The following is a 23,376-nucleotide window of genomic DNA, read 5'->3' as shown; positions in this document are numbered from 1 at the left end:
ATTCTAAAAAAAAAAAAAGAAGAAAGAAAGAAAAGACAAAGAAAAAAAGAAACAAGGAGGCTTTCACATAACCCTAGCAGGAGAGGAACTTGCCAAGGGCTTTCCCTACCTTTGTTTGTGAAGTCTCATACCTTATGGTGGCAGAGACTCTAGGTATTGGCTTTAACAAGACTTTAGATTTAAAGTAAAAGGCGAAGAAATAACAGGCAAATGGTTTTCCTTAAAGACTTCATATTGTAATTGGTGGTTTAACCTCTCGGTAGGCTTAGTCCTTACAAAGAATACAGAAAATAGAGGGGCCACTGTCCTCTTTGTCCAGAGCAAGAAGCAGTAAGTGTGAGTCCAATCTCTACAGTTACCTATGCGGCTCATGTGGCCCAGCTTGGTTCTTTCCCACACCTCTTGAGAAAGATCCCTCACTACTGTTTCTACAGAAGTACCTGTTGAAAGAGGCATCCTCCCAATAACCTGACTCCATTCCATGTTTACATAAAAATGAATATTTCATAGGCTTTAAACCTTATGATTCTAAGAATAACTACAGCTGACAAGAGATTTCTGACAGATTTCAAAGGTAATGGGTTTAAAACTCAATGTTGCATATAGTTTTCTATCAAGTTTTCATCCTACCTATTTTGCTCTTAGTTATGAAGAAAGAAAACTTTCTGGAATACTTGCTGATTTTCCCATAATTTTAGCAGCTCCTAATTTAAGCATTATGTGTCAATACCAGGTACAATATATACAAATGCACGTACTTACATATGCTAATATACAATAAAATGGTAGGAGTCATGTGTTTTGTTGGTTATTGATACTAGAGGTCATCAGAATCATTGCAGCTTATCTAGGGTGGTAAGTTCAGATCAGCCTGACATTTTATCTCCATCCTTCCCTCACTTGAATAGACTTGCACAACCATCTCATTCCCCTTGTTCTTCCTGATAATTTCCCTACTGGCCCACTGCTTCATGTGGAAGAGCCTCTCTTCGCTCTTCTTATCGTTCCTAAATCCCTAAATGTCCTTAATGCATAAGTTCCTAAATGCTGGGAAAATGAAACTCGAGAGCAGATAAATTGATCATGGACAAACAATGGCAAAGCTGAAGATGAAAAAAACAGCACCTACAAAGAGAATCTGAAATGTTCATGACAGTAAACAATCACAGTGCTCTAAAACACACTATACTACAAACACATTTGATCTGAAAAAGAAGAGAGCAGTCCCTGACATCTGGGAACTGAGGTGACACTTAGAGGTAGGTGTCGGGGCTGTTAAAGAAGTCAGGCCATCGTGTTCTCTTGCTGAACGCATAAAGAATCTCAGAGAACACCAGCAGCAGACAAAGGCATTCTGTGACTGTGATGAAGAGAGTCAAAACAAGCCACTTCATAATTTTGTGTAAGCCTAGACTAAAACAAAGTCATTGTACAAACCACAAAATACTAAACATCCCCCTTTTGTGAGTAATGAGTGGCTGCTGCTTCTTTACCCATTACAACCTTAGTCTCCATCTGCTCTGCCCTCCCTATAGATAAGATTTATTAAGATTACCAGCCAGAGAATTGCCCCCCTTCCAGACAGCACCCAATCTAGAACAAACTCCAGCTCCCCTGGACCCTCCCAGAGCCCTCCCCTAACCAAAACCCAAATCCTCCAGGTCCTTTTTAACATCCTTTAACTGACACGCCTCATGATTCCCCATGGGGCGTGTCCGCCCTCACTGCAATGTGTAATAAATCCGCCTCGTTCAACCACGGGCATCTTCCTGGTCTTCGAAAAGCAGAGGTTATAGGAACTCTTGTCACACACTGTGCTGATGTGAAGTGCATCCAATGTTTGGAAAGGATGAAGTGGTAAAAAAATGGGAGAAGTTTCTATGGTGAGGGTGGGCAAGGATGCTTCCTTTCATACATTCTAATCCCTAAGAACCACTTGTCCCCCACTCAGCAACTTCTCTCTGGCAATAAGTCTTATACAGAGGCACCCATGCACTGACTCATGATGGGGAGACTTTTGTGATTTAACCTGACTTTTATCCCATGCAATATCCCAGGCTAGTTCAGCAGCTGTTTGTTATTTTCGGCAAGTCAAATATGGTCTACCTCCTAGGATCTAAGTGTGGGAACTGTAAGATTTCCAAGGGCCCCACTTAGAAGGGAATTTAGAAACACAACATATAATCTGGGATCTCACTATCTTTATAAAACTGAATTGAGACAACATAAAGGAAAAGTAAAAAGTTGTGGAGACAGTCTCTAAGGAAGTGGTTTTACCATCCATCATCTAAAACTAAGGAAAATTATTATAAAACTTAAGGGAAATGCTGGGTTTTCTATGGGTGTTTGGTTCCTGGAACTCTGTTACTAAAGTAACTACACTACTATTTAGAAATTAGTTTATTTTTATAAGCCATGCCTCACTGTTTGTCAGGGCATTGGTATTATGTGGATAGAAGACAAAGATGATCATCTCCACTCATACACTAGGAAACAGTCATGGTAGTCATTCACTCAGCACTCAGCACTGCTGAAGCTTCATCTACAGGGACCTGGCACTCACCCAGGTCATCCCACTGGAGAGCACTCTCAGAATCCACCAAACTGCTCTTCATGCCAAGCAGCCTAGTTGTTATCCCTTTGGTTCTGAACCCGATAATAGTAATACACCTGGGGAAGCTCTGCCTAGATCACGTAATTCTTAGGTGGTTACGATTGCTGTGTGAACATATGGAACAAGGACGCAGAGCTCATCCTGTTACTCAAACACCCTATGACCGATGGTTCCCAGACGCCCTACATCTTAATCATCAGGGGAATTTAACAAAAATGAAGATTCTAGGTTCCACCAAAGGTTTACTTCAGTAGTGTTTCTGGGTATGGGACTCAGGAGTCGGCATAGGAGGTTTTCTTAGATCCTCTTATAATAAAGCTGCTGTTCTTATGTTCATTAAAAAAAAAAAAAAAAGAAGGAGGAGGAGGGAAATCCTATACTAATAGCAAATGAAGAGAAACTAGCAGACTGTTCTGATGTTAGAATCTGTGGCCTTAGTTCTCGTCTTGATTAAAGGAGAAACTACAGACTATAGCCTGGATCATTAGAATAGCTTCTAGTCCTGTGCTTTTAAAAAAGAAGGAAACACACAGTAAGGGTAGGTAGAAGCAATGCAATTTTCTTAATAACAGTGCCTGCCTAGGTATTTTGGGAGTGGTAATATTATAAATTATTATTATTTTAAATAGAAGGGTCACCTATAAAAGTTGTTTCAAGCAAAGTTTGAATTTCACATTTTATAGCTAAGCTATAGGCAATTTATGTCTTTTCTTCCTATTTGTAAGCGTTTTAATCAATCTGTTCCTTCAAGCTATCCATGGCTAAAATTAATCAGGTTTGATAAAAAATAATGTCACAAATCAGGCTGGTACCCTGAAATAGCATTTTTGTTTAAAACCAGGCCCTAGGTTCTGAATGCAAAAATCTCTCAAACTGACATATGCGACGCGAGGGAGTGAGGGGTCCTTGGTAACAGCTCAGAGAACCATCAGCCTCCAGCCTTTAATCTCAATTATTCTCATTTCATTGTTGAAACTGATAAGTTTTTGTTATTCAACAATTACATAACATGTAAAAACTCACAGTAAAATCATATTTTCTTTTTTAAAAAGCCATTCTAGGTTATACAGTTTATAACGAGGTAAGCAAATTGTGTAAAATTTCTCTTTACAAAAGTCTCATTTGGGTCTTGAATGCAGAATATAGAATTAAACAATAGGTATTAAAAGAGGCCATGAACCTTTTAGCTTCCTTCTCCCAAATGATCATCTTGAATACAGATGTTTAAAATGTGCTACAGCACATTTTAGGCATATAGCTATTTATAAAGTTAAAAGTCTAGTGATCAAAGATAAAGTATTTACATTTTTACTCCACTACCAGCTTGGCAGCTAGTTTGGTAAAACTTAACTGTACTTACATAAAATTTATTACCACTGCTTTTATTACTACCATTTCTTAACCATCAGTATTTTTAGGGCAAACATGACTTGTAAAATATTGCCAGAGATATAAGTATTTCCTTTTTTGAAATCATATTTTGAGAAAATGGGTGAAAAAACAGCTCATTTTCTCTGTCTCTTTTTTCCTCTTTGTTTTTACCTTCTTTTTGGATATAAAATGCTTAATAACTAGAAGTCCAATATTCTTTGATGGCAAAAGAAGTTTTCAATATTGTGTAGACTGTGCTTGTACATCGCCTGAACAAAATAAAAACTATAAGTATTCCAGTTTAAAATTTGATCAAGTGCTCTAAATATATAACTTCTTTTTAAACCAGGTATTGCAAACAGGCATTTTTAAAACCAGGTACAGACTATGAATATAAAATATCCCATGTTAGCAATAATCTTTTGTGTTTTTAGTGAGATCTTTTCAAATTAATCTTTCAACACTCATATTGAGAAATCCCAGTTCTTGTCAGCTCTCAAATTTAATGACAGCCTTTTACATTTGTGATGTCGAGGATTAGAGTGAGGTAATGAATGCACAAACTTGACTAATTTAGCTAAACTTCAGTCCACAAAATTAATGCAACTGGATTCCTAGTGGAAAAAGCTTTTTAAATTTAAAATTCTGTTCTAGATTTCTTAATTTACTATTCAAGATATAATGCTAATTACCATTATAACAAAAGATTAAAATAAAGAGAAGATCCCTGTACTCTCTGGGGTGGCTGACTGCTCTTTGGGCACGCATGAAAGCCCAAGACCTCGGTGGCCAGCACCTGGGAGAGGATTACTCAGGGCAGCAGCTGCCTGCCTCAGCCAGGAGCCACAGGCTGTCTTGTTTCCCCTTCATTTTTTTCACCGTGCAAGGCCATTTCTTCTGTCCTGTGTAATTTGCAGCCATTATCATAGATATTAGATGTGGAGAGACTTGGCAGGTCACCTAATTCCCCAGCCCTTCTCTAAGAATGCCCCTGTTGAATATTTATGAGGCCGTTGTTAGCAGTCGCTTGTGGAAGTCAGCCTATTAGCAGTTATGGTCATTTACAACCACCTGGAGGGTGAACAACATCAAAAGAGCTTTAAAACATAACGGTTGTGGAAAAATAAATAATGAAGGAATGCCGGATTCTAGACATTTGACTAATTGTCAAATAATGAGGTTCATTAACAACTTCCATGGAAGCTAGATTCCTCTTATGTTTGGGGATTAGTTGAAAGGGCTCTGAAAAAGTACATGGTAACTTTCTTGCCATTTGTGTAGGAGAATCTCCAAATGGGCTCTTCCCAGGGCAGAGATAGAGCATACTTCAAAAGCCAACCTGAAGGATTCTTGATTTAAGTAGCATAAATTTAATTAATATGAGACAGCACAGCATATACTTGATTAACATAAGACAACATTCTTAGTATTCCTCTGGGACAATGTGAGTTTTGAGACATTTTAAGATGGCTACAAAGCACAAACTGAAGAGAGGATCTAGCATTATTTGATATATGGGATAATTTAGACACAAATCCAGATAAATCAGGCCTCAAGTAGATTCGTGTGTGAGAGGCTGAGTGTACATCTTTGGTGAATCGGGCCACACTGAGTGCAAAGCCTGTATGAACTAGGAAGCTGCCACTCTTCACTGTTTTCAATATAATCTCAGAGCTGTAAAGACATCAGAGAAGAACAGACTTTGCGATCAGAGCTGGTTTCAGATCAGCACTGTACTTCAAACCAATTTGGTAAGTGCTCCTAGGCAGTCTTAGCCACAGTTTCCTCATATGTAAAGCAGAAACAGCAATATCTACTCACAGTGGTATTAAAAAAGAGCAGATAAAATAATGACTGTAATACATTTGGCACCATGTAGGTCTTCAATAAATATTAGCTTTCCTTCTCCCTCTGAGTATTCTATAGTTGCATTTAAATGACAGATTTTGTGGGTGTACAGCAAAATTTCTTACAGGTAAATTTGCATAGCTTGAAATGTAATTAGATTTTCAAAATACTTCTAACCCACTGAACAGTGAGATAGGTTTTTTTTTTTTTTTTTTTTTTTAAGTGCCAAGCAATTAAAATTGCTTCCTTCACATATCCTTGGCTTTCAGAGCAAACTAATGCAAAATTTAATGCTGGAGAAGAGCATGTTCATGCATCTTGTTTTTCCCCATTTGAAGGATGTGGTAGCCTGAGATCTAACAGCTTCCTCACTTCTGCAGAATTCTCAAACCTCTTAAAGCTTCTCCTTTTCAATAAACACTAAAGAATCTGTAGGTAACTTCCTCTTTTCTCCAGCATGGTGGCAATTCCTTCAGAAATTAAGGATAATTAAGCATTTAAATGCACATGATATTTAAAGATTAAGAGAACCATTAACCACCATATATGAAACGACCCTTGACTTTAACCTCAGTCTTGACTTCTTTCTCTTCTAGTTCTTCTTTCAGCCATTGAATAACTTCTTCAGGTTGTTCTTCTACTAGAATTCATTTGATTGTTCATAATATTAATAAGAGATGCTTACAATGTCCAAAAGCAGTACCTCTCTTTTAAATGAAAAAAAAAAATTAATGTTACTATGGTCATGAACACCCAATGTCAAACATTTAAATACAAGCAGGAAAAAGGTCAATAATTTTGATATTGCCAAAAATTCTAGATGTTAAGATTAGAGAGTTAAAATATCTGCACAGATGACTTGTAGATTCAGCTGCGCTTTTCTAGGTTCTAGATATTTCCTCAATAATATAGCTTTAGAAAGAAAAAAACTATATGCTTACAGGTCAGAGAGAGATCGAAAAGAAAGGGGATAACTCCAGAGAGGGTCCTGGTGACTTATAATTACGTAGATCATGTTTTAAAAAATAATATGACCCGAATCTTGACTAAGAACACGAGGAAATGAAACCAGAATTCAGTAGCATTAAAAAAAACCTGACAAAATCCAAGAGAAGCCAAGAAATATGTTATCAACATAAGAATAAATAAAAACAAAAGCGGCAATTTACAAGGTTGATGAGTATTGAAAAGAAAGACGTTTTTACGCTTAATACCTGGCATGGTTCTTCTTTAGTGTGCGTGTGCGTGCGCGCGCATACACACACACACACACACACACACACACACACACACACACACACGGACACACCATAATAAGGGACAGCAAAAGGGAATGACTAGTTCCTTTACAAGGTACATAAACACATTCTCAGGAAAAAATAAATTCTTTAGTTTCGGGACAGTTAAAAAGCATTTATTTTGTAAATGTCCCTGAGGACCTGTGACCCAAAGCACAGGGAAGCACATGCCATGATATGAACGGCATTGTACGTGCCTCTATAATTGTCAACAGATGTGGCATGTTTTTGGTGACTGACAGGATGGGAGTCTTAGAAAAATGAAAGTTTGATGAATGAGGCCCCCTGCTTAATTGTGCTAAACTGTTTAGTTCAAATTTTCATGAACAGGTTCAACAGTTGAGAATTAGGAAATCTTTTTCTGATTTTCTCAAGAAAAAAATAAGGGAGTGATAGGAAGGAAATGAAAAAGAGAAGCACAAGATCATGTTGCCATGGGATACTGAAACTGTATCAATGGGCATCTATGTGGTTATATTAGTAGAGATTGAAATAAAATTGGTACCAAGACCAGATGTTTAAAAAATTAAGAAAACGCATTCCTTCAATACCAAGATATTCTCATGGATTTTCTCCCTACATTTTAGTTATGTTTAAGTACCAATCTTTTAAACAATTTAAAATCCATAGTTGACCTTTATTCGTGTTTGTTTGAAATAAACAATTCTGTGCTTTTTCATCTTTTGCTCCTTAAAGGTTCATGAGTAGATCGCTCCATTCAAAATATCCCTGTTTTACATTAAAAGCAATGTTCACTTCTGAAAAAAGATAGGCTTTTGGTTACAAAGTCTTAACACTAAAAGACACTTAGAAAGGTAATTTCCTCATTTTCAGGTCTATATGTTTTTATGTATACTATCTCAACATCACTGTCTGGGATGAGGCTCTGTGCCAATACAGAATACCTGGTCAGTCCATAGTCCATAATCTAGAACTTGATGTTGCCAGTGAGAGTAGCTTAGAATGCCATCTGTGTCTTTGGCCATTCACTCATATAACCCTCCCACCAACTCTTATCAATCCATAATCAATTTACTGTGGCTGAATAGGAAATGCGAAGAGGCCTCAAAATCTCGAGAAGCATCATTTGACATAGACGTGCTAGTAATACTATTAATATTTGACTTTTTTCTTCATTGCTTTCTTTTCTGAAGTGTTGCACTATGTCAAGTAAGTCAGGTGCTTGCCTAAATAATGCCACTGAACCATTAAAGTAGCAGGGTGATTTGAAGTGAATGCTAGCAGCTTCATCACTCATTTATGTAACCACAAAGTATGCTAAGACCCAATGGTCAGTGAATACCAATAATACTTGTGCATCTTTTGCGATGTTTCCTAGGATATTGAAGTACATGCCTAGTCATCCTCTCTACTGGATCTAAATACATGAGTGCATGTTCATAGCAAGGCCTCTTCAGTAATTCTTTAAATACAAAACTATTCTCCAAACTCTGAAACCACTTATTGAAGATCAACTATGTAGAGCGTAATTGACTTTCGAATACATTATCACTTATCAAATACATCGAGTTCTCACAACAGTCCTGTGAAATATTATTGTCCTCATTTTACAGATCAGGAAACTGAAGCTCCAAGAAGTTAAACGACTTGTCAAAAGCACACTGCTATAAAGCGATGAATCCTGTTCCTCTTTTATGACACTTATTGCCCCTCCACAACTATTAGGCAAGTGGCTTTTAAGGGGTGTCTCTGGTCCTTTTGTAATAGTCTTTCGTCGTTGCCTTATTCTTGGACAACGTACACAGTAAAGATGCTGTAAAGTGTGTTCCTATAAATAAGTTTGCTAAGTCTTCCCACTTGTGTAGGTAAGGAGAGACTGTGAGGTGGGAGTGGGAGGGATTAGATAAAGCAAATTAATTAATGCAGACTGCTGGAAGTGTGGCCTCAGTTTATCCAATTCCTCATCTGCCTCTCCACCTGATTGTCTCAGGTAAACTAAACCCGAGAGGCGAAGGAATGTTTTTGTTGTCCTAATCTCATCTTAGGGGTGAATACCATGTACAGGTCAAAAAAAAAAAAAAAAAACCAGAGAGACTAGGTATTTTAAATTGAGGGTATTTCTTTATTACTTCTGGGACCTTACCCACTGTCTTTCCTTATCTGCTAATAGATCCTAGGATGAAAGGGGTTTTATGTATTTTATGTATTTGAATCAGGTCTCAACAGTGAAAATAAAGGTGGTTACTGTGTTCATCTGCACATTATCCCTTCTTCCCATTTTAAGGACTATACATCTTGACCACAGGAATGGACATACGAGGCTGTGATTTTCCCAACTGAGTTAGATATGATGAATTACTTGGCTCTTCTGTGGTTAGGAGGCTGTAAAGGTATGTCTTGAGCTGCCTATTATCAGAGTTTAGCATCTGAGAGGACAGCTGACTTGAGAGAATGAAGGCACCACTCAAAAAGCTGTAATAAGCACCAGAGAGAATATGTGTCCTAACAGCATTCAAATGCCAGAATCTGTGAGGCCAAATCCAACCATATCTTCTTGTGGCTTGCTTAAATTCCACATTTTTGTTTCAGGTCATCTGAGTTGGATTTCTATCAGTTAGTACTGAAGGAGTCTGGACTAAGACAGAAATTTAATAACTGAAATAATAATAGTGGCTTTTTAAGCATTAACTTTGCGTGAAGAATTTTATTTAGACTATCATTTTTTTTCAATATAATCTCATGAGGTAGGTATTATTATCATCATTTTATTTATGAAGAAATAGAGGGTCTACGTGATTAAATGACTTTCCTAAGGCTGCACAGCTAGACAGTAGTGGAGTGAGATTTTGAATCCATTTCTCCACGGTCCCTCAATCCATGCTCTCAGAACCTGAGCTATTTGACAGGCACACCTCATACTGTTGCACTTAGCGTGCCATGCTTCACAGACGCTGTGTTTTTATAAATTGAAGGCAAGATCCTCTACCAACAAAAAGATTACAGCTCATTGTGATACTAGCTTTACTGCCATGGTCTGGAACTGAATTTGCAATATCTCCGAAGTATTCCTGAACCTCGAAATGGTTCTCAATTCTGGCTGCATATTGGAATAACTTGGGGAGTTTCTAAAAACAGGTGTGCTCAAGCCCTCACTCTAGGCCTCCGAGTTTGCGCAAGTACAGCAGGCATCATTCACACAGAATACAATGGACTTGTGCTCCAGGAGGTTGGGGCACTTAGATGAATTTTTCTCGGTAAATGGTGTTCCCTGGACTTGTGCTACTGTTGTGGTTCTGAGGCCAGACCAATTAAACCTGAATATTTGGGAGTGAGGCCTACTGTTGATACATTTTTAAAAGCTCCCAAGGTGATTTTAAAGTATAGTCAAGGGTGTGAAACACAACTGTAACCTAAATACATATCTTGGGTTTATATGAGCTTGACTAGGTCTACACTAGCATAAAAAAAAATTAAAGCTTAAGGTGGGAAAGTTGAGGCTAACATGCCAAGAGACTACAATTATTAGGGTATCTTAGATAAAATCTTCTGTCAGAAAGAGTAAGTGTGGAATCACTGACCCTTCTAGACGATGGCCCTATTTCTGCACTGCACTTTACAGTATTGTACCAGCTAAAGGTATTAAAATATCTATAAGTACCTTAATTCTTGAAATATGACATCGACAATAATTAATGAACTATTTATGCAAAAAAAAAAAACACACGTGGTTTTGTAAAGATGCGTCCAGCAAACATTTCTATCTAGGTTTAAACATTCTGTAACTGGGTAGTTTGGGGTACCGATGAAGGCCGTGCCTTATCTTTACATAAGATTCTGTTCTCTCACCTGCAAGGAGACTATTTTAGCTATTACCATGAAACATAAGAAATAAAGAAAATAAGGAATACTGAAGGTGCACTCCATGACTAGTCTTATTATAGGCAATAGCTCACTCAGATTTCAAAAGAACCATAACTAATGAATTTCACAGAGCTCAACCATATTTGATTTACGCATTATAAATTGGAAGGACAATTAAGACAGCAAATGTCATATTGTAAAGGAAAGTTTAGTTACAATGAATTATGCAATCTCACACTTTCTTATAAAAATGGGATAATAGGGAGATTTAATTCACTATGTTAGAAATTCCCAAGAGGGGAATGAATGTACAAGGATATCAAGTTAAATGATAATTTTTGAACTTTAATATTGAGCAAAGGGAGGATCTTAAGCCAATGAAATCACCCAAACTAAAGTGTCTACTGTGTGCAATTGAGGTATAACTAGTTTCCATAGTAAAAAGTCTGTATCCAATCTGAACTCAATTTTTTCAAAATCTCTTGAATTGTGATGTTTTATCTGTAGTTTCCATAATCCCATACTTATTAAAGCAATTAAATTGATAAGCACATTTTTAACAGAGATCATTAAAAATAGATGAACTAGCACAATACTTTAAGATGTATTTGACTTAAAGAGGTTCGACTAGCAGGTTGAGTATGTGCCATTCCAGTCAGGCGTTATTGTTGATGTCTCAGAGTTCTAGCACAACTAACCACTGCCAATCACAGTGCAATGTTTCATGGGACTGTTCTTTGTCTCTCTCCAACTGGAAGTTTTAATCTGGCAAAACTTCAATTAGCAAAACATCAAAAAAATGCAACTTTAGCAAGAAACTACTAAAAGACATGCAGACTACTCTGTGAGATGTGTTGATCTATGAAGCTGGGTCTTGTTCTGAGTCTCTCAAAGGAGTAGGATGAGGGTTAAAAGGAGCCTGCCCAATGGCTGGGATTGAGCCCCATTATATCTCACTCCTATTCAAAACCTCCAAAAGTTTCTGACTGTCCCAAATCCCCAGAATGCCTTCCAGGTCTCAACTGAGGTCCCAGGAAATCTTTCAGTTTTAGCTCTGTTTTCCTATATTAAACTAAACTTTGGTCAAGCCAGACTACTTTTCATCTTGAGAATCCACTGTATTTTCTTACCTATGGAATTTTGCTCACTCCCATCTTGTCACATGGAATCCACTCTTTCTCCAACCCACAAAATTCTACTCTTTCTTGAAAATCAGGTGAAATGATGTCTCTTTTGTGATGTCTAGGCGTTTAATGCCTCTCTTGCCTGAACCTCTATTGCACTTTGTTCTTCCTATGTCTAAACCCTCCATTAACTCCTTGAGGATAGGGATAGTACCTTACATATGAAATTGAATAAAACAGATTAATATATTAATTCCAGCTTCTCTACTTAATAGTAGAGACTTTTGAGAAAGGAAATTCCCTGAGCTCCAATTGCCTCATCTGATAATTGGTTACGGAATAAGAATGTATACTTTAAAAGGCTCTTATGAAAATATATGAGATGATGAATGTAAAGCAACTAGAATAATACTTGACACATAGCAGACGCTTAATACATGTTAAATTCCCTTCTTATTCCTCTTGTCTGAATGTCATAGAGTACTTACTAGGTATATCTTGAGTGAATGAATGAAATTGCGAAATTGTCTGAGTCGGGTCTAAGAAGAAAGAACAGGCAATGGTATGTCCTGAAGATCCAACTGTGACACTCCAAAGGTAATTATTTTAATAAGTCCCCAAATTATTCCTATCTGCAACCTCATTCCTGCTTTATAAAGAAAAATCATAAGTAAGCATTTCAACATTTTAGAAATCAGAAGTTTCAGGTTTTAAAACAAAAAAGTAAAAGATGGAAATGATACCACATTCATAGTAACTTGCATTACAGGTTAACAGAAATTTCTACATAGTGAAATATACATACTAAAGACAAAAATCTGTAATAAACAAAATTTTTTCAATAATCATGCTGTTGGTAGTTATATTGGTATTGTTATTCTGAGACTACTGTAAATCTATTGTAGTGTGTGTGTATATAACTATATGACAAATGAGTGGTTATGTTGTTATACTAAGAATCAGGAATTTTAGCAAGGGAAAAAGGAGACGCAGACATCAGTGAGGTAAAGCATAACTTTGTAGTCTTGAACTTGAATTGGAAATGTCATGCAATTTATAATATAATTCTTAAGAGAAAAAAAAATACTATTATCTACTTCTATCTACTGAAAAGATCGAGAAACAATGATCAACCCAGTAGCAATGGGTACACTTCGTGTTCAGACTGTGGCCTCATTATACCATGATCTAGTAGAAGAAACTGGGCTCTTTAGATGAATAGCTGATTCCAGATCTGGGACAGAAAATCTGTAAGCTGGCCTGGAACATTTTGTCACCTAGAAAGCTAGGAAACAGAAACTATCAATGACTACAAGGGTTATGTCATAAGGACTCAGGAAGCAGCTTAAAGAGGCTCTCACTAGCCAAGGATGGGACAATTTGAGCATTAATAAGACTAATTACTGTAACAAGATGAAGTGCATCAAATATTTTTAAGTCCACCAGTAAATAATGATAGTAAAAAAAAGCAACCCAATTAGTCATCTTGGAAGATACTGGGGAACCAACAAATAAGTTTTGAAATGGATAAATAAAAGGAAAGAATGAAAAATTTATCTTGCCTATCTTCCACAAAAGAATCTCATGTCAACCAAATAGTTGAAGAGAAAGTTCTTTTTTATAGAATTATTTCAACTAATAATCAAGGTTACCATTTTGTAATCCCCAATGAAATAACAGATCTAGGCAATAGTTTTCAATGACCACTAACATCATAAATAAGCAATTAGACAGTACTCCTAATGGAAATAAATAGTGACTCCTAAGAAATATTCTCGCACTCCCCGCCACCAAAAAAAAAAAAAAGAAAGAAAAATTAAACTTGAATCACAAGAAGTCTCTAGATTTAACTATCAATTCACAGAAAATATAAAGGAAAATGGGAACATGTTAAATGACACCATGGAAATGGAATCACCTAAATCTAGAATGTAGGCAATCCCATGGGACAATTTTCTTAGTTTGTGTAACAAATAAGTGGCAGGAAAGAAGAAAGATGAAGGGAGAACCTATAGATTAAAAGAAACTTAAAAGACATTAACCAATTGCATTGTTTAACTTCACTATAATCCTGGTTAAACAAACAAACAAACAAAAAACAATGGAGAAAAAGTTTGGAAACAATTGGAACCATTTGAAAACTGGCCATATATTGGATATGATACTAAGAAATTATTGAAAAATACTTTAACAAGAATAATATTATTATAATTATTTATATAAAAGAGTCTTTATCCTTTAGAGATACAAATTAAAATATTTACAAATGAAATGATATAATGTTGGGCATTTGCTTCAAAATAATCCATGTGTAGGGAAGTGACTGGGGTATGGATGAAAAAAGACTGCCCATGAATGAAAAATTCCCGAGGCTGAGTGGTGAGTACATGAGAGTTCATTAGACTATTCTACTTTTGTATGTTTGAAATTTCCTGTAATAATTTTTTAAATTACACTCTAAAATCATCTAATATAATAAAACAGGCTATGCCGAATTTTACATTCTCTAATCACTTAAAGTAGGTATCGATAAAGTTCACAGAGCTGACAAGAGGAAACATATTTTGAAATCCTACTTCTTTGTACTCTATTGGCTTTCAAGAAATTTTTAGATTTCTTTCTTAGAAATTACAGTGTAGCTCTATTTAGTTTTCCATGGTAAAGTCTTCTTGTTTTAATGATTAGTAAGTAAACCAAATTACAGTCTTAGATTGTAAACTTTTGGGGAAAACAGGCCATATCTTATTTCTGCATGTTCCATTTATCTATATCTATCTATCTATCTATCTACCTGTCTGTCTGTCTGTCTGTCTATCTATCTATCTACCTACCTACCTATCTATGTATCATCATCATCTAGCTATCACATTTGTAAAGTATTAAGTGAAACTGATGGAAAGTCAAATGCATAGAAAGGGGAACCCAGAAGAACCAACCCTGAGACCTTGAAAGATGCAGTTAGAGAAGTCAAACTTTTCTAGGCTACATTATTAGAAGCCGTGGGAAATAGTAGATAAATTAAGTCATAGAGTTTCGGGGAGTGGGAGTACTGATAGTGCATAAAATAGAGCAGTAATTTAGTGTTAGCCTTTGTTTTTCTAAAGTAATTGTTTCTAACGCTGTGCTGCTTGCTCAAGATCCCTTTTCACTCCAGGCTCTCTCACTTCGAGACACCTCCTCGGGTATAATGGGGTATCCCTGGCATGAACTTTTTGGAACTCCCTTCCAAAAGCACTTCTCATCAAATTCTTCTGCTGAAGACTTCTAGTGACTTTGCATCAATGACTAGAGTTTTCCACCTGAAATTTATGCTCTTCTTCATCTGGCTAAGAGAAACTTAACTGTTCTTCTTATCTGATATTCTCCAAGATGAGTTCTCTGCCCAATGAAATCATTCTCCTAACCATCACCATGGGGACACCTGCCTTTGTTCACATTATTTTTGTCACCAAGATTGCCCTCCTCTACTCCTTCCATCCATTTTGATACTATGATCACTGAATATCCAGCTCAAATTCACCTCTTCCATCTTTCTTATCTTCCATCTTATGACCTCCTAAAATTATTCTGCATGTGTTATTTATCTTGATATTGTACCAAAATTTTCCTTTTTATTGTCACTTAACTATTCTTGTGTTCATCTTCAAATCAATACTTGTAATCAGCAAACATTTACTGGATGCCAACTGTGTGCCAGGTGATAATGCGTGTTGTGGGTATATAAGCATGAATAAAATACTCTCTTGGTCCTCAATCCAGTTAAGTAGATAAAATACAAAGTATATTAACTTTAAAGTGAAAGTGTGCACTTTAAACCACAGCTCAAGGCAACAATATAAGAGACTTCATAATGCAGTGCATGACTAACTGCTCAATGGTATAAACAATGCCCTTTCCTGCTAGGCTACAGTCATACTGTAGGGCTTGCGCCAGGTATGCCTTGGTCAAGATACTCAGTGGCTTCAGTGGAGTTGAAGCAGGCCAACTGCAAGAGAGAAGAGCAGAGGAAGCATATAGCTGTTCTGATGAGCAATTTTCACTAGTGTGGTATTGATGTGGATGTTACACATACCTATCTAGCATAAGCAGTCAAAGAATATTAAAGCAAAAGCACTGACTTACCCAAGTTAAAGAGGTAAGGGGCAGCCAACGCTATAATTCCCTGTGCAGCCTTTATCATTCTCAAATGTTTTTCTCCATTCTTGATTCCTTTGTTGTAGTCTGTCTCTTCCCACTGCTCTTTCCCTCTCCTCCAATACGATGTAAATTCCATAAGAACAGAGACCTGGTAAGTCCTTTTCATGTTCTAGCCTCAGTGTCTAGAGTGCCTGGTTTATAGGAGGCACTCGAGACATGCTTGTTAGTTGAATGAAGCTGTCTGCCTATTCAAATGAGGGCTATGGCCACAAACCAGAGAAGGCCCTTGTCAAGTCCCCAGTACGGTGATGTCTGCTCGCTATACAGTATCAATCTCTCCAAACATCACTGGCTCAGACTGTTTTCACTATAAAGGAGGCATCTTTTAATTAGGGAGAACAGGGGACATAGAACTGCTGAGTTGCACTATTCCATCTGGTGACTGAAAAAGATATGAGTCCTGGGTCCAGAGGGTGAACCTTCACTTTACTTTACATCACATTACTACTTTGTGTCCTGATCTTTTGTTCTTGGACCATTTTAGAAAAAAAGGCCTTTGGATATAGAGAAATGGAAAGTTTTAATTTAGTTCTGCTTAATGCCCTATGAGGTATTGGACAGAAATGAGCAAGAAGGAAAATATGTGAAATTTTGAGCCATCTGCATATTTGGTACTTCAATATAGAGTCTGAACTATCAGAGAAAAGATGAAAGATATTAAAATGTGATTTTAAAACAATTCGCTCTGTAAGGAAAGGACAGCTCAATTAAGCAATTATTATTAAAGTAACTAAGGTTATGGCTTTACTGTTTACAGATCTCTCCCACATTATCTTATTATTTCTATAAACTTAGACCCTACTTATTCATTCTTTGATTCATGAGAATTTCATTAAGGGTCAGACACCAATTCTCAAGCACTAGGAATTCTGAGGAATTCACAATCAATCACAATTGTAAGAAAAAGGTAAGTGCCATGAGATGAGATAAGCACAAGGCGTTAGGGGCATATGCAAGGGATACTTAGTCCATGCTGATAGATATCAAAGAAGATTCGCAAGAGAAGCAGAACAAAAGGCTGAATCATGGGTAAGTAGGAATTATCTGTTGAAGGAAAAGAATAAGGCAGGTCTGATGGCAAGGAAATGTGAAGACACTGGGTGTGCTAGGAACTTCATTTAGACCCTGTGTGAATGAGAGATGGACAGACAGGAGTGGAGGAGCCATGAGAGGGGAGGCTGCATACTAGCCAGAGGAGCAAGAAGAGCCTTGAATTCCATGCTGAGTAAAGGCATGGCACTCTGAAGACAATGGGGAGACACTGACGGATTTTAAATGAGGAAAGATGATCGGATACTGCAGCTACTCTTAGTTGCTAACCCAGTGAAAATTCTCATCTTCTTCCTAAAGAATCTCAATTTTTCTCATACATCAGGAGGTTACATTTTTCAGTGAAAACTGGGCCTTACCCTAGGCCAAGGAAGTAAAATTTGATCAATATAAGCTAAACTTGGTAATTCCACTCCATTCCATTGCCTGATTTAGCCATGGACAGATATCATAATTTTGGACAATGAGACTGAGGAGAAATCTGCTTTGGGGCTTCTGGAAGAGATTCCCTGACTTTTAAAAAGGGACATCCTTCATGGACATTCTTTCTTCTATTGTGCGATGTGTGAAAATCCGTTGCTTGAAACAACCACAGCCATTTTGGGAGCACGATGGAAAAAGCCTCAAGACAAAAGTCAACATGCTGGGGATAGAAAAGTGGAAAGATGTAAAGAACTAAGGGCCTTGATGTGGTTGATAACTAAATTAAGCATTCTATAACCACCCACTTTGGAGTTCTTTTTTTAAAAATCCCCTTACTGCCATTCTGACTTGGGTCTACTGTTTTATTTTGCAGCCCCCCAAAATCCCAATTAATACACTGATTTCCATTTTAGAAAGTTCACTGTGGCAGCAGTGAGCCAATTAGGTGAAAAAGGGCTAAGAATACAGGTCGGGATGTTAGTAGGAGCTGCTGTAGGAATCAGTGAGTACTAAGGAGACAAGGTCTATGGGGTATAGAGGGGGAAACAAGTTTAAGGAACAGAAGGGATTTGGAGTAAACAGGATTTGGAGATAGACCATCTGGTTGTATGCTCTAGATGTTTCTGAATGGTGGTCCCAATCCATGAGCTAGGGAACAGAAGAGGAGGAACACACATGGAGGCTTGGTGGAAATGATGCCATGTATGCTACCATACTCATTTTGCAGATGAAATAACCAAGTCTCACTCCCTAGACTGTGTAGTCTATGAGGATGTGGATCTTGTCTATCTTCTGTACTACTGATTCCCCTTTGCCATATTAATGATTATTAATAAGGACTAATAAGGATGCTTAATAATGAGTGAGGCTTAGAAAAAGTAAGATAGCACATGCAATTAGAAGTTGTAAAGTTAGGATACACAGTCAAGGCCTCTTAATTCTTTCCAGTACACTGTCTACCACATGCCAACAATATCAGAAAAAGGCTGACTCTCAGATTCTGAAGCAGAGGAGGAAACTCTTATTGGTAGATATGGAATAAGGATGTGCTCACTTCCTCGGGTCGCATTAAGAGAGTATTTAATTTTTTTTCCATTAATGTATATTTTATGGAATAATTTCTTTAAAAAGGACGTGTTCAAGGAAGATGCATGTAAAGATATCTGAGAACCATGGATTTTATCTCATTACTGACATATTCAGAATGAAATAGACTCCTTTCATTCTAACCTGGAGCTCATAATTGGAGAATCAGGCAAAAATTTAAGATTTGAAACCTCTCTACTATCTGAGTGAATAGAAACTAACCTAAATCCCTCTTACATTACTTTCACTCATGCTCTGTATTGTCTTTGAAAGAGTCGGGATCAACTGTTTACCATTTTATGTGTGAGAATCGTTAAATTACTAGAAGAATTTATTCAATAATTCTAATTTCTCTAGCCTCTCTAATTTGTATCATTCTTCCAATATTTTTTCCATCTTTATGTTTCTTTTCTCAGCATCCTTCATTTTCTCCACACTCTTAAGCTGAGGCACCCAAAGCTTGTTGAGAAAATAATTATTTCTATGTTTTTGTTTCTTCTCTCATGTTAGACTTACAAGAATCTTTTCCAAAATTAAACTAAGAGATACAGAGGAGGCAATAAGTAGAAACTATTGACCTTAACATCAAAGAATTGATCACTAGGTATGAGAAGCAGGATGCACAAAAATTCCTAGCAATACAAGAAAAATGTTAGTGTGTAATTCAAGGGTCAGATTGCAGACTATAGGAGTGTTTTAGAAAGTTAGGAAAGCAATAGAATACCAGGGGCTGTTAAAGAACAATTCATGGACACTAATGAATACAGAATGAAACTTAAAATGCATCTAGGATTTGGAGGGGAAGAATAGGAAGCAGTATGAAAGGTGAAAATGGGGGGAGGCTAAAGTACATAAAGATATCTGGAACAGAGAGTTTAAGTGGAAAATACATCTAAGATCCTTATTTTTTGAAATCCTCCCCCCAAACACAAACAAAGCCTTACATTTATGTTGATAGTTATTCTGTGCATTATGGATGTCATCTAGATAGATAAAGGACATCATATTTCCTCTCCAAAGATGACCCTTTCATAAATTAATCTATTTGGCTTCAAAAATGAATAAAAACCATGTTGAATTTTAATTCTATCTGTGTTCTTAATTAGCATTTCCGTACTGAATCTATAAGAAACATTAAAAAAAATTGGAGCCCAGTCATCAGACTACAGAAATTTGACAGGCCAAGCGCATGGTAGGTGCTCAATAGATATTTACTGAATAGGAAAGAAAAAGAGAAGGAAGAAAGGAAGGATGGAGTTTGGAGATATTATTTCTCATTAATTTTTCAAAAGTTAGGTGAGCAATTACTTAAATCATAACTTAATTAGTATTTTGAATCCTATCTTCAGGTTTAATTCATTATGATTTGCCATATCTTCAAGAATACAGGGTACATATTGGTATATTTTTATTTTCTTTTTCAGAGTAACTTCAGTTCTTCATCTTTTTCTAAAGGTCTGAAATTTTCAACAGGTAACAAGAGTTGTAACAATAGCAATTCCATTATTTCTTTTAGGAATAGCCCAAACTTGAAATATCAAAAGATAACTCAAGTGTAATAGGGGAAAACAGCAATAATTTAGTTTGATCTTACAATACTCTAAAGAAAATAAAGAATTCTAGGAAACATTAGTTGCAGTCTAAATGAACTACCAACTTCATATAAACCTTCCCGATCTACAAAGGTAGAAAGGGGAGTGGAACAAAGAATGTGAGAAGAAATAAGTCGTTATTTACAATAACAAACTCCTCTCCCCAGGGGTAAGTTATTTTGGAGCAGGAATGAACTGAAATCCTTTACATAAGCAAGAACTGAGTAAGATAAACATTTCAGATGCTGTCATAGATTTGGAAGCCTATCTCAGCATTCCAGACTCCCCTGTGTTGTTGCATATTGTGGGAAAAGGGCCACCAGCTTTGAAACCAAAGTGGCCTGTTCTCAGGGTGACATCTGCATTTAAGAGCAGGATAGCCTTGGGCAAGTGATTTAGATCCTCTGTGTCAGTTTTTTCATCTGAGAAGTAGGGATAATCATATTTTATCTATTAGGATGGTTGTACTATTTTAAAAAAGAGAGGGAAAGAGTGTCTGCAAAAAGCCTAAGTGTCTGCTAAATAGCAGGAGCACAATAAATTGTAATTAGTATTAATTCTTAAGTAACCATAATGGGGCTAAAATTCCCCCACTCTGCTGTGGCAAGAAGGAAAAGCCTCCTTACCTTGGTGAAGACAATCAAATCAACTTGTTAGTTCTAAACAGAACCACTCTTATGGAATATCTATATGGAAAGAATAAAGCTAGAGCCAATTCTCAATTATCCAATGCAACAAAAGAAAGACATACAGCAGCCCCCCTTTATCCACTGTTTCACTTTCCATGGTTTGAGTTACATGAGGTCAACTTCAGTCCAAAAATATTAAATGGAAAATTCCAGAAATAAATAATTCATAAGTTTTAAATTGTGCACTGCTCTGGGTAGCATGATGAAATCTCACACCATACTACTGGGATATAAATCATCCCTTTGTCCAGTGTATCCACACTGTATACACCACCCACCTGTTAGTCACTTAGTAGCCACCTCAATTATTAGATCAGTTATCAAAGAAAGAGAGAAAGAGAGAGAGAGAGAGAGAGACCATATTTACATAACTTTTATTAGAGTATAAGTATATTGTTATAATTTTTCTATTTATTGTTGTTGTTAATCTCTTACGGTACCTAATTTATAAATTAAACTTTACCATAGGTATGCATGTACAGGAAAAAACATAGTATATATAGGGTCGTGTCCTATCTACAATTTCAGGCGTCTACTGGGGGTCTTGGAATGTATCCCCCACGGATAAGTGGCGGGGGGCAGGAATACTGCCCCTGAAAAGCGACAGTACACGTTTTTTGGTTCTACTTCTGTCTTTCGTTTCAGCTCCTCACCTCCCCTCTAACCACCCCCAGTCTTCACTCTAATTAACCCACAATCTTTCAGTCTTTCCCTCACATCTACTATCCAACAAACTTATTTAGCTTTTCTCAAAATTTAAGAAGGTTCCTACTGAAAATGTACGGGTCAGGAAAAATCTAAAATTTAAACAAGTCATTCTATACAACATAAAGGGCAGACTCCCTCTCACTAGGCCTTGCCCATGATTAAAAATGACATATATGAAGAGAGTCTTGGATCTGTTCACGTAATGCAAAGAACTGTAAATGGAAATGTTGTTTTAAAATATTTCAAAATATGGTTAAAATATACACAAACTATTGGAGAGAATTCAGGTCTTTGTATTAGAATAAAGGAAAGCTTCCTCTATTTTTAGTTATGTAAGATTATTATAAACCTTTAAATCTAAAATATGCTTTAAAAATGTATAATATATCAAGAGTAAACTTTAAAAAAATCTCAAATCCATGTAGCATGCTGTTGGTGAAACCTACTTTGCAGGCTGAAAAAAAAAGCTAGAGTGGAGTGGATATAGAGAGACACTTTTTTAAAAAAAAATCTCTGAAATGTTTGGTAGCCACAGAAATGGTTCTGGAAACGGTAATATTAAAAGTATTTAAAGGCTGAACATCCTATTTGCATAATACAGATACAGAAGAATTTGCAAATGGATCTTTTAACAATGATTTTAGTTTTAAATATAATGGTGTTGAAGGATAACCCTCAGGTCGGAGATGCTTAATATCATCAATAACCCCTTCCCATGACAAGTCTGGGGGAAATTTGTGAAGAAGTACAGGTGTGCTTTCTTTAAGACTGTTCCAGGTACTAGTCCTGTAACCTCCTCAGGCCTATTCCTATTACATAATTTCATCCTTGCCCAGGACTTATCTTAAAAATATCAATCTGATAAATGACTGATCAGAGTAAATTAGTTTATGGTCCAACTTCTTACGTGAGTCTTTGCATTAGAAAAAAAGTGATTAGCAGTAAGTATCTCACCCTCAAAGAACAAATCTCTACTGGCAGAATTTCAGATACCACTGTATTTGGGTAGGGGACTATTTGAGTCAGAGAAGATTCCCTAGCACAGGACTAGAAGTTTATTAATAATAATAATCGCTTTCTACTCTATTTCTCTAATTTTTATCGTGAGATCACTTGTACCACAATTACCAAAGACACCCATTAAAACAAACAAACAAACAAACAAACAAACAAACAAAAAACAAAGAAAGGGCTTTCTAGGCCCAATCCCAGAATCGTTAAATCAGAATCTCTGGAAATGAGGGGAATTTATAATTTAGAAAGCGAAGACAGATGAGTAAACAAATATAAATGAATATTATTCTTCCAAGTTTGGACATCAACAGATTATACATTATAGACAAAAGCTTAGGGTTCCCATGCATTGATTGGTCTATCAGTATTCATCGTGGCATGCAAAAATAGAAATTTTATTTCAAATTGATAGCAGTATATTAGGAACCCCCACTTTATCTTTTGGTCTTACCAGGAACACCAGCTTGGATCCAGAAGTTAATGTCTGTCCCTTCTCCAGCACTAAAGACCTGTGTGATGTTGATAGGCTGCAGCAGGCTC

At 36.6% G+C, this 23,376-nt stretch overlaps 1 protein-coding gene across 1 annotated transcript in view; it reads right to left on the bottom strand.

Moving 5' to 3' along the window:
• The window catches only part of CPQ (carboxypeptidase Q), a 357,555-nt gene that overhangs the window by 54,348 nt on the left and 279,831 nt on the right, over positions 1-23,376 (bottom strand). The gene's annotated exons all lie outside the window — the stretch shown is intronic.

Source organism: Pteropus vampyrus, unplaced genomic scaffold, assembly GCF_000151845.1.
Source record: "Pteropus vampyrus isolate Shadow unplaced genomic scaffold, Pvam_2.0 Scaffold215, whole genome shotgun sequence".
NCBI lineage: Eukaryota > Metazoa > Chordata > Mammalia > Chiroptera > Pteropodidae > Pteropus > Pteropus vampyrus.
Note: the sequence above shows the minus strand (reverse complement) of the source record. Positions and strands in the feature narration are given on the sequence as shown.